Source organism: Anastrepha obliqua, chromosome 1, assembly GCF_027943255.1.
Source record: "Anastrepha obliqua isolate idAnaObli1 chromosome 1, idAnaObli1_1.0, whole genome shotgun sequence".
In the NCBI taxonomy this organism is placed as follows: Eukaryota; Metazoa; Arthropoda; class Insecta; order Diptera; family Tephritidae; genus Anastrepha; species Anastrepha obliqua.
Window position 1 is genome coordinate 141,161,361 of NC_072892.1, and position 12,796 is coordinate 141,174,156.

At 36.0% G+C, this 12,796-nt stretch overlaps 1 protein-coding gene across 8 annotated transcripts in view; it reads right to left on the bottom strand.

The window, feature by feature from the left end:
* Positions 1-12,796, bottom strand: part of LOC129236335 (segmentation protein cap'n'collar) — a 255,187-nt gene that overhangs the window by 184,965 nt on the left and 57,426 nt on the right. The gene's annotated exons all lie outside the window — the stretch shown is intronic.

Sequence of the window (12,796 nt, forward strand, 5' to 3'; positions counted from 1 at the left end):
TTGGGGGTGTATTTCCAGCAGAGGAGTAGGAGATTTGGCATTCGTAGAGGATACTATGGATTCTACGCAGTACTTGCAGATTTTAAAGAGACATTTAGTAAGCAGTGCGACGAAATTTGGGTTCGTAACAAACAACAAACCTTATTTTAAATTTTATCAAGACAATGATCCCAAACACAAAGAGCATAGAGTGTGTATGTGGCTTCTGTATAACTGCGGAAAAGTTATGGATACACCAGCTCAGAGCCCCGACGTAAACCCCATTGAAAATCTATGGGTGCATTTAAAAAAAAAAGTAGCAAAGAGGCAGCCCAAAAACCGAACAGCACTTAAAACTGCCATATTAGAAGAGTGGCATGATATACCAAACAATTATGACCTGGTAAAGTTGGTGCAGTCCATGAAAAAAAGGCTACAATGCGTAATAGATGCAAAGGGTAACAATACCAAGTATTAATTTTTACAAAAGAGTATGCATTTCCTTAATAACTTGTTTAAGAAAGCAAACAATATCAATTGTGAAAAGAGTAATTTGACACTTACAAAATGAGCTAATATTTCTTTTTGCTGTATTTTTTTGTTTTCTTTCCGTTTAATTTTTAATTCTTTTCCCATGAAGTAACTATAAATGTTTATTTAAATATAAATTGCTTAAAAAAAATTGTACCAAATAAATAAATGAACTTTTATGCTTCTTAAAACAAAAAATTAAATTTATTTTCAGTGTGAAAACTCATTCTTGACAAACTGTAATATCTAAAGTGGAATATTACAAAAAAAAAAAAATTAAAGTGAATTCGGCTTGAAAAAAGTTAAGCGGCGTAAAGCACCCTTTTTGGCGTTCCTGGAGGTGAATTGAAATGGCAAATGTGAAGGAGGGCATGCTGATTTTGACGTGAAGGAAGTCAAAAAGCAAAAGCAAAGTACACTTATGTTTCTACTTATATGCGAATGCTATCACCTGTAATAAATTCGCCTTAGAATCAGCTGATGAGCTGACGTGAATCAAGAATGGTAGAATACACGATTCCACCTTCCGAATTCGCCGTGTCGGGTAAATAAACAAGCAAAAGGAAGGGGAATTAGAAGAGTAGGCGAAAGCAATGGAAACAGCCAAGAACAAGAAATTATACGCACGCACACAAACTTTCTTGCCACAGCATCTTCCGCTTAAAAACGCCAACAAACTGCATTTGGAGACTTTATATTGATTTGTGCTTTCACAATTTAACAGATGACGCTTTGTTTACATTAGTTTAATTAGTTTAAATCTCACAAATCATAATACTACCAAGCCATTCACTTAATTTTCACAAACATGTACATACTTTCTCCTACTTTTGTTTGTTCTGCTCGTTTGTTTTGTACTGCGAAGGGAGCTGACGTCAAATTTGTCAAAATCGCGAAAAATAAAGGCACTATTTTTTAATGGCGCCACCTTTAAATACTCAATTCGCCTTGGGCGTGAATGCATGTGAAAGAATTGTGCAGAATTCGGCTGGCGAATACTCTATGAAGTGCCAGCCGAAGTTCCCTTCATAATTTTCGTTTTCACCAATGCTAAAGAGCAAACCTGCTAATCTATAATCATTGGTGTGATATGAGCGGATAGTGAAAAAAATCAGTTAACCGGCTTTCAGAGAATTTGATAGAATCAGCTGATTGGCTGACGGAACCGAAGTCACGACAGTGGTTTATTTAAGGATGATATATACCACGTTTGCTCGTTAGGTATGGTGAAAAAATAAAAAAATGAGGGGAACTTTGACGTCGGCATATCTGTCAAATTCACTCAGATCCGGATAACGGTCTGCTAGTAGTACACCTCTAAAAATATTTTCATCATGGATTTGCTTACGAAAAAACTGAGATTGTTTTGGTTATATATGAAAAAAATCACCACAGTCTTCGCTCATCTTGCTTTTTCTCGTTGTTTTCGAAGTTACTCACACAGTTTTACTTCGGATGGTAAAACCTTGTAATATATCATTCTTGCCAGAACTCAATCGTTGGACTCACTGCTTTGCTGTTGCACTGCACTGCCGTATTGGGTCTACAAATAGCACCATTTTTTTGACCGCCTGCTCCGGCTTTTCATCTTGGACGTAGTCGAGCTGAAGAAGGTATCTCGAATCTTCTCTTTTTCTACTTTTATTTTAGAACACTGTAACCCATAACGGGCTTCTCTAAACTCAAAACTATTAAAGAACTTTTTTTGGGTATGTATTAATGTTATCTTTAAATCGCTATACAGGCCTAGTATGACCTGGTGCAATGTTTACACATTCATTCAGAACCTTTTACTTCGCCAAATACGTGAATATTTTATGGAAAGTTAAGGAAAAAAATGGCCTAAATACTGGTTAAAAGTGTGCAAGCCTAAAAAAAATTTTATATTTTATGGCGAATGCAGTGGTGCATCTCTTGTCCAGCAACATCAAAAAAATGTGTAAAATCGATATTTTATTTTTTGGTACGTAAATATTTTTTGACAAAAGCAAAGAACTCATTCTATTCGCGCACAACAGTAACAACAAAGCAAATCTTCCATGCACCGTAGAAATCAAAGCAATGAAAGCAGGAAAAGGATGCACATCAGACGAGGTGAAATGCCCATACGTGGAAGAATAAAGAAATTATTATTGAACGTAAAAACTTCTGCTGGCAGCTGCTTCCTGTTCGGTTCTGCTACGCAGCAGTAAATACATACAAACTGTGGGTTTTCTTTGTGTAAAGCAAAATCAAGCGTCAAATATATGGAAACTGGCAAGCATTTGACAGAAAATAAGAAGATAAAAATTACTATTTACTTGGTGCAAATGTTGCTTTTTTTTAAATAAATTTATTGGCGGAAAATCTTATTTCAGGGTTGCATATGAAAATGTTACGCAATACCAACAAAATATTGGCGCAAAATGCCGCCTAAAACGCGAACCTTTTGGTGCTGCATGAAGCAAGTTCGTTTATAAAATTAGTCAATAAATTAAGAAGAAATTATGTCACTTGTCATAAATCAAGAACAAATTTTTGTGTATTAGAAAATCGTTAGTGAAAAATAATCGAAAAACCTTGTTCTCCATTACTCTAAACTCGCAATCAATACCTCCTGAAGTTTTGAAAAAAATCAAAAGCAAGCAATTGAGAGAAAAGAAAGTTTTGGGAGAAGCCAGTGAAAGTCTACCTCTTAACTAATGTTTTAAGAAACTTTCCATAGTAGGCCTTCATCAACAAAAAAAAAAAAAAAAAACAAAAAAAAAAAACCGAATTCATAATACAGCCGCGAATAAAAAGAAAATTAGACACAATCACACACATTTCGTGTCTTTCGTAAGCAAATGAAAAATACAACGTTGCCAAAACTACAAAGACAAATTAGGCATGACAAGTAAAACGCATTTATTTATGCGTTGTATTCGTAATTCGCGTAATTTGTGCTGTACCCAAAAGCGCAAATATCTGTACATTAATTAAAATAATTGATTGTGAAAAGTTAAAAAACCTCATCAGAAATATGAAATTAATTAAATTAGTCAACGTCGCGTTACATAAACATTTCGTCGAATACTTCATTAATCTGGTTTGTCCACTTGCCCAAAGAAACAGGGCGGCTGACGCAATGCGCTACAAAAACCAAAATGTAATAACTTTTTTTGTTTTTTGTTTTAAATAAATAATCAATAAAATTTGTTTTAATACACAGATTGCTAATTAAATTTAAGAAATTAAGATAACAAAAAAATATTTGGGTAGAGCAGCGCCAATCAAACACTGAAGTCGACAATTTGCGTACAAAAATTAATTTCACTGCACCATTGGCGCCATGTCTCTGGGTAGATGAACAATAATGACACCGATAAATTACATATTTAGTCGAGAGTGCGACCAACAATTGCTCGAAGGCTTTATCATCGAAATTCGGACGGCCCAGACGTGGGAAGCAATTACTGCTGTCGCTGATGCCGATGAGAAATTTATCTACTCAAACGATTACTAGAAAAAATACAAAGCGAATAACTACACAGAAAGATTTGAAGTAGCTTCCTTATTTCCTCTTATGATATTCTAAGTCCTGGGACTCAAATGGTGCAAGAGTACGAAGCCATACTCAAGCAAATTTTTGTGTCAGACAAAACCATTACGACTCACCCTGAATTTGCCTGGTCTCTCTCTCGATTGCATCAGAATTCTTCGACATAAAGATAATTTGGGTACCTGGTCACAGTGGCATTACTGAAAACTGCAAAGCAGACGAGCTGGCCAGACAAGCGACGTGTGAGGTAGTGTACCGAGATCCCCTTGACAACCTGCGCTCTACTCCTGAAAGGATGAGCTTTGCACCAACTCAACGAGCGCTGATGAACTTCATCAGCAGCATAAAGAGGTTCACACAACCGCAGACTAGTCACCGTTCGTAGTCTACAAACACTCAACCCTTCCCATCCCTTTCCCTTTCGTCCTTTTTTCCTTCACCTCTTTTCCACCTCTTGCAATGGTATCACAAAGGATGAACCAAACTTCTTTCGTCCAAGTGGGCCCACTCTCTGGGCAACCATCACTACCTAACCTAACCCTGAATTTACACAGGCCAATACGAATCTCAAAAATCGAGAAAATTTGTTTGCGTAGCCCATGCGTCCAGGCAGTTATTTATTTATTTAATGATGTCTAGAGTTAAATGCCGCAGACATTAAGAAAAATTACAAAATACTTTTTTTCGACAATTTACTTTTTAGCAACTGCTGTTGAGAGCGAATTGGACAGAATCAGCTGATGGGCTGACGTCACTTAGGTCACGAAACGGTTTGTTTATGAAAAAACCGAGATTGTGTTAATGATATACGAAAAAAATCAATCAATGACAACACTTCGTTGCCAACTGAACAACGACTGATTGGACGAATGCGTAAATATGTGTGAAATAATAGTGCAAATTTCGGCTGCCGATAAGATTTTGTTAGTCACGTTCTCAAAAATTCGTGTAAAAAGAGAATTAGGTGAAAACAATATTAAAAAATTCTTTTTAGAGTTCACTTAAGAATTTATTGCGTGCTTACACATTTTAATTCATTAAATGTATTATAAGAAATAAATGATTAAACGGCGAGAGCAAAGTCTACCGAGTCTTAGAGATTTTTTCTGAAAATCTCACTCTATTTGCGCTATTAGATTCAAGAAAAATTCTTAAAACATTGAAAATCGTGTTGAAACAAAACGATTCGTGTAAAAAGAGAATTAGAAGAATTCGGCTGTAAAATCTCCCAAGTGACGTGGCAGCCAAAGTTCCCCTAACAATTTATTTTTTCATCATAGCTAAATAGCAAACCTGGTAATCTATCATCCGTCACAAATTATTTGCTCTGACTTCGATTCTTTCGCGAATTATAACGAAACGTCGCTGGATTGGCCAAATTTACTGCGTTCGTAAAATCATAGACAGCTACGAAGCCAATGAGAGAGTTGTAAATGTATTAGTAAAAGAGTGTGAATGTTGCGCTATTCTCTGCGTAAAACTATTCTCTCCGCCAAGTGCCCAGCAATGCAAATAAATAAGTAGAGAAGGACTTTATATCAGGCCGAACTGAACTTCGGCGAATTTTATCAATCTACGACCGAAATTTAACCGAATAGTTGCTGATGCTTTCCATTTCAATTCAACCGGGCTATTCGGGTCATGTTCTTCGATTTCGATGTAACTGAAATATGTTGCTCACTGAAAAATGTTCTTATATAATTAAAAAAAAATCAAGTTTGAGCCGAAAAACAAAATTGCCGATAACTCTTGAAAAAAAAATTTTTTCGGGCGAAAAAAAGTACGTGTCTCATTATTTTGACCAGAGAGAAACATATTTCAGTTACATCGAAATCGAAGAACATGGCCCGAATAGCCCGGTTGAATTGAAATGGAACGCATCTGCTGTTCTTTCTTTTCTAATAAAACGTTTCCAAATTCTGGGTTTGCAGATTTTGGATTTGAGAGAATTTTCAACTGTTTCCATTGTGTGTTTGATGGAAAAAATTGTAGGCCTCGTAGGAATCGTTAACAAGTGGCGAATAGATGAAGCAACTGGTATACAAGTAAATAAACATATCTTGGTTGCGCTCGAGAAGAGTTGGGAAAAATTATATTCGTTTGTGAAAATAGTGACTTATAACAGTTTTATGAGGTGTAACCGTACTCGCTAGCGTAAAATCTTGCTCGAAAACTTTTGTGTTGCTTTCACATGCAAATTTTTCCCCAAGTGAACCAGAGATTTGGCAAATAGAAGAGGGCTAATATTCATGCAAACCCAACACAAACACGCTATGAAGAAAGATGCGTTTGAAATGGGTTTGGGTTAGGATATCTGTACGGAATTTGACAAGTGTTTTAGCTGGTGTTTGCGTTTAAACTTGCTAGCGACAGCAAATACAAATTCAACAAAGAGAAAATTCCGAAAATTTACAGTTTTTCTTTGATAAAAGAGGTTGTCTGTAAAGTCGGTTTACTGACGATAGTTTAACGTGATAACGTCATAAGAAAATACTGATTGAATGGTTGCATTTTCAAAAGAAAATTTTAATTTTATTTGTTTGATAGATATTTTGTATGGATATAGAGAATGAGTTAACATTAACATAATATAATAGGACTATGAATAAGTTCGTGCGGTTTTACAACAGATGGCGTAACTTGATTATTATTCCATCGATCCACATTTCCAAACATTCATTGGAGAGCTACTGTCGTAAGGCACAAACGTCAGTATAAGTTTTTTATTTGAAGCGTAAACAACAATATTTTTACCACACTTGAAAATGTCGAATTTCGTGCCAAATAATGTGTTTTTGCGGGGAATTCTTCTTCATTATTTTAATATGAAGAATAAAAGAGGTTGTCTGCAAAGTCGGTTTACTGACGATAGTTTAACGTGATAACGTCATAAGAAAATACTGATTGAATGGTTGCATTTTTCAAAAGAAAATTTTAATTTTATTTGTTTGATACATATTTTGTATGGATATAGAGAATGAGTTAACATTAACATAACATATACTTTAACATAACATAACATAACATAACATAACACAACATAACATAACATAACATAACATGACATAACACAACACAACACAACACAACACAACACAACACAACATAACATAACATAACATAACATAACATAACATAACATAACATAACATAATATAACATAACATAACATAACATAACATAACATAACATAACATAACATAACATAACATAACATAACATAACATAACATAACATAACATAACATAACATAACATAACATAACATAACATAACATAACATAACATAACATAACATAACATAACATAACATAACATAACATAACATAACATAACATAACATAACATAACATAACATAACATAACATAACATAACATAACATAACATAACATAACATAACATAACATAACATAACATAACATAACATAACATAACATAACATAACATAACATAACATAACAAATTACCCCGTATTAAAGCACTTATCAACAGCTTTCATTTGATACCCATATTGTACATACACAACCAAAGGTTACCCGGGTCCACGTTTTGACCTATATCTCGAGACCCCAGTCACGGAGCAGATAGAAATAGTCTGAACTAAAGCATTCACCAACAGCTTCCATTTGATACCCATATTGTACATACACATCCGAAGGTTACCCGGGTCAACGTTTTGACCTATATCTCGAGCCCTATTTCCAAAATAAAATATAATCCATGTTACTCGTGATGTAGCTTTCGAATGGTGAAAGAATTTTTAAAATCGGTCCAGTAGTTTTTGAGCCTATTCATTACAACCAAACAAACAAAGTTTTCCTCTTTATAATATTAGTATAGATATGGTAAATATTACCATACATTTTTTCCTTCAGATATAATAAAAAAATAATAATAATAACATTAAAACAACAGGTATTATTAACAAACTTGGTTTTATTTTAAATTCTTCAAGTGAATCAAATTAATAATAATCAATAAGAAGGCATATGCAAATACAAATACGTGAATTTATATATGTACATTTGCGCATATACATACATACATATATACGCTCACGTAACTACATATGAGCAAGGTAACTACATATGAGCAAGGTAACTACATATAAGCAAGGTAACTACATATGAGCAAGGTAACACTAATATGAGCAAGGTAACTACATATGAGCAAGGTAACTACATATGAGCAAGGTAACTACATATGAGCAAGGTAACTACATATGAGCAAGGTAACTACATATGAGCAAGGTAACTACATATGAGCAAGGTAACTACATATGAGCAAGGTAACACTAATATGAGCAAGGTAACTACATATGAGCAAGGTAACTACATATGAACAGTAATGAGCAAGGTAACACTAATATGAGCAAGGTAACTACATATGAACAGTAATGAGCAAGGTAACGACACATTTTTTCGTGCGTGCAGCCTGTTAAATCGAATTATAAGACGTTATCACGTCAAAAAAGCAGCCGAAAGTCATCGTATCTTGGTGGAAGTTTATGGTGAGCATGCTCTAGCTGAGCGAACGTGCCAGAAGTGGTTTGCACGCTTTAAAAGTGGTGATTTTGGCTTGGAAGACGAAGAACGCGAGGGTGCGCCGCCAAAGTTCATGGATACCGAATTGGAGGAATTGCTCGATCAAGATCCGGCTCAAACGCAAGAAGAGGTTGCAAAAACTTTGGGAGTTGATCAATCAACCATTTCCAAACGTTTAAAAGCCATGGGAATGATCCGAAAGGTAGGCCATTGGGTGCCGTATGAATTGAAGCCAAGAGACGTTGAACGCCGTTTTATGGCATGCGAACAACTGCTTCAACGGCACAAAAGAAAGGGTTTTTTGCATCGAATTGTGACTGGCGATGAAAAGTGGGTCCATTACGACAATCCAAAACGTCGGGCAACGTATGGATACCCTGGCCATGCTTCAACATCGACGTCGGCGCAGAATATTCATGGCCTGAAGGTTATGCTGTGTATCTGGTGGGACCAGCTGGGTGTTGTGTATTATGAGCTACTGAAACCGAATGAAACGATTACGGGGGATGTCTACCGACGACAATTGATGCGTTTCAGCCGAGCACTGCGAGAAAAACGGCCGCAATACGCTTTCATTTGATACCCATATTGTACATACACGTCCGAAGGTTACCCGGGTCCACGTTTTCACCTATATCTTGAGACCCTATCTACCAATAGGTATTCAAACTATACGGAAATCATCTTCAATACCTACTTAACAATGTGTGTAAGTTTGGTTTAATTCGGTTCAAAGACACGGCGGGTCCACGTTTTGGCATATATTTCGAGACCCTAGTCATCAATAGGTATGAAAACTACCCCGTATTAAAGCACTTATCAACAGCTTTCATTTGATACCCATATTGTACATACACAACCAAAGGTTACCCGGGTCCACGTTTTGACCTATATCTCGAGACCCCAGTCACGGAGCGGCATGAAAAATACTCTGTACTAAAGCATTCACCAACAGCTTCAATTTGATATCCATATTGTACAAACACATTCTAGGGTCCACGTTTTGGTCTCTATCTCGAGACCCTAGTCACGGAGCAGCATGAAAAATACTCTGGACTAAAGCATTCACCAACAGCTTCCATTTGATACCCATATTGTACATACACATCCGAAGGCTACCCGGGTCCACGTTTTGACCTATATCTCGAGCCCTATTTCCAAAATAAAATATAATCCATGTTACTCGTGGATGATGTAGCTTTCGAATGGTGAAAGAATTTTTAAAATCGGTCCAGTAGTTTTGAGCCTATTCATTACAAACAAACAAAGTTTTCCTCTTTATAATATTAGTATAGACAACATATCTTATAAGGTATATGGTAAATATTAATATACCATACATTTTTTCCTTCATATATAATAAAAAAATTAATAATTATAACATTAAAACAACAGGTATTATTAACAAACTTGGTTTTATTTTAAATTCTTCAAGTGAATCAAATTAATAATAATCAATAAGAAGGCATATGCAAACACAAATACGTGAATTTATATATGTACATTTGCGCATATACATACATACATATATACGCTCACTTAAGTAGGAGAGAGCAAGCTATCGAACGTTGCCGTTCGTTTGCTTTGTTTGCTTTGTCGTTCGTTCCGCCCTTTCGCTTGCAGTTCATTCAATGCAATGAGCAAGGTAACGGCAATGAGCAAGGTAACACTAATATGAGCAAGCTAACACTAATGAGCAAGGTAACACTAATATGAGCAAGGTAACGGCAATGAGCAAGGTAACTACATATGAACAGTAATGAGCAAGGTAACGACACATTTTTTCGTGCGTGCAGCCTGTTAAATCGAATTATAAGACGTTATCACGTCAAAAATGCAAACCAAGCCACTGAAATTTTGAATGGTGTTTATGGCGCCGATACTGTAACAGCTACAATTACGTGGTTTCGTCGATTCCGTGCAGGTATTTTTGATGTTCAAGGAAATGTCGATAATGTCCAATATGTCCATAAAATCACAGACATAATCAAAGTTTGCCGGGCTGTTAGTGGTCGAAGCATCGCCCAGGAGCTAAAGATCGACAATAAAACAGTTTCAAACCATTTGCGCGAAAATTTTACGCAAAAATAATACATTTTTCCAAATTAATATTTTGGTTTTCCTGCTTAGTTTTTTCAGTGTTGCCACAAATTAATGTGGATTCGATTTCACACATTCCCTGCCCCATGGCTGACCATTTGTATCACTGTTCCACATTTTGTCGATTAATGCTTGCAGAAACACTTTTTCTCGGTCAAACGACCAATTGGATGGTATCGAAGTGACGTCATTACAATCGACAATTTTGTCGATTTCTTACAGAAGCGGACTACTGTACTTGACTTTCAGAACTCGAAGTTTGGTCGAACTAAATATGTAAATAATAAAGATTGAATCTCAGTGGTGTGTAGCTCCACTTGAAAAATAATTATAAAAATTGTATCGCATTGTAACAGCTATTTTAGACTGTTATTTATAAATTTTCAACGAACTTTTCTTCCCATAACTACGCCGAAAAAGAAAGAAATAAAACACATTTTGAATAAAATTGATATTCCAATTGGTAACACAACTTTTTATTTAAAATATAAGGACAAAAATAATTTAGAATATTCCGAATAAGTTTATTTTACAGTACAAAACCATAGCATAAGCTAAAAAGGCAGCCAAAATTATGTAGTTCTACCCAACAGTGCATATTTGCAACCATTTTGTTAATAAAAACTTTCATAATGTATTTTTAGTATTTAAATTAATATTTTTTAGGGTATCCCCTTTTCAATAACACTCAAATCTGGCGACTGTGCTATTGTTTGACTAATATGCCCAATTGCCAATGACTTTTACAATCGCCGATTTATGATAGGAGCGAACGTTTTCGAAATATTATTCTAAATTTTTTGGCATCTTTTAGCAAAATTTTGCTTCAAGATATTCAAATGCTTATGCCTATCTATACTATTTTCAATAAAAATTGAATTTCCGGTTTCTTGAGACGACATTCCTCAGTTACGTTATACCAATACGTGTCCTTCTCCGTGTTTTACTGTTCTGCCCAGATTTTGTGGTTGTAGCTCTACATTTGGTTTTCTCAAAACAAAACTTTTGTCGTCTAATCTGTGAGGATTAAACTTGCTTCGCCAGCAAAAATTATGCTGTTCGAGATGTTCTCACCCTTATTTATATGAGCTCTTGTAAACTTCAAACTTCAGGGTCCCGTACCCAAAGTGCAACCAACTTCAGACCGCTTCTCGTGCATCAGTTGTCTGTTAATTGACTAAATGACAGTCCAGAGTATTGATTACAAGCACGCGGAAGCATTTTGCTGAGAGTAAACGCGAAAAAGGAAAATCAGATATGGAATTCAAACGTAGCCAGGGATTGTTCGTGAGCTCGAGCACTTTAAAGTAAATAAAGTTTTTGTTTATCGCACATTACTCGTTACAATGATACTGGTACCATCGCGAAACGTTATCGAGGTGGTCATCAAAAGATTGTAACGCCACGTGAAATGGTTCAAAAAGTGAAGAAGCGACTTGAGCGAAATCCCCGACGAACTGCCAATCAAATGGCGAATGAACTGAAAATATTTGACCGTAGCATCCGCCGCATACTGAAAAATTATCTCAAAGTCAAGCTTTACAAGATCCAAAAGGCGCATGATCTCACACTAAAACAGCAACAAGTCTGACTTGAGAGAGCGAAGGATTTGCTTCGCTTGGCCGAAAGCGATCACTTTCCGAACAATCTGTTTTCTGACGAGAAAACTTTTCAAATTGAGCAATTCGTAAACGCCCAAAACGATAGGGTTTATTTGAGCGACCGCTCGTACGAGAATTTGAGTCATCGATCATGGCGTCAAGGTAAATGCGAAATATTATCGGAAGAGTATTTTGGAGGTTGCTTACGAGTAGAAGCCGTAGAGGCAGACAAGCATTTCGGTGGCAGATCATGGACGTTTCAACAAGACTCGGCACCATCTCACAAAGCACGAGTGAACTAAGAATGGCTAAAAAACAACGTTCCGAACTTCACAACGTTCACACAATGGCTCTCACATTCACCAGACGCGAATCCGATGGATTATTCTCTTTGGGCCATTTTGGAGAGCACGATCCGAACTAAAAGAATCACCAGTCTCGAGGCGCTGAAAAAAGCCATGGTCCACGAGTGGTCCAAAATACCTGCAAATCACATTCGGGCAGCTTACGATTTGTTTCTG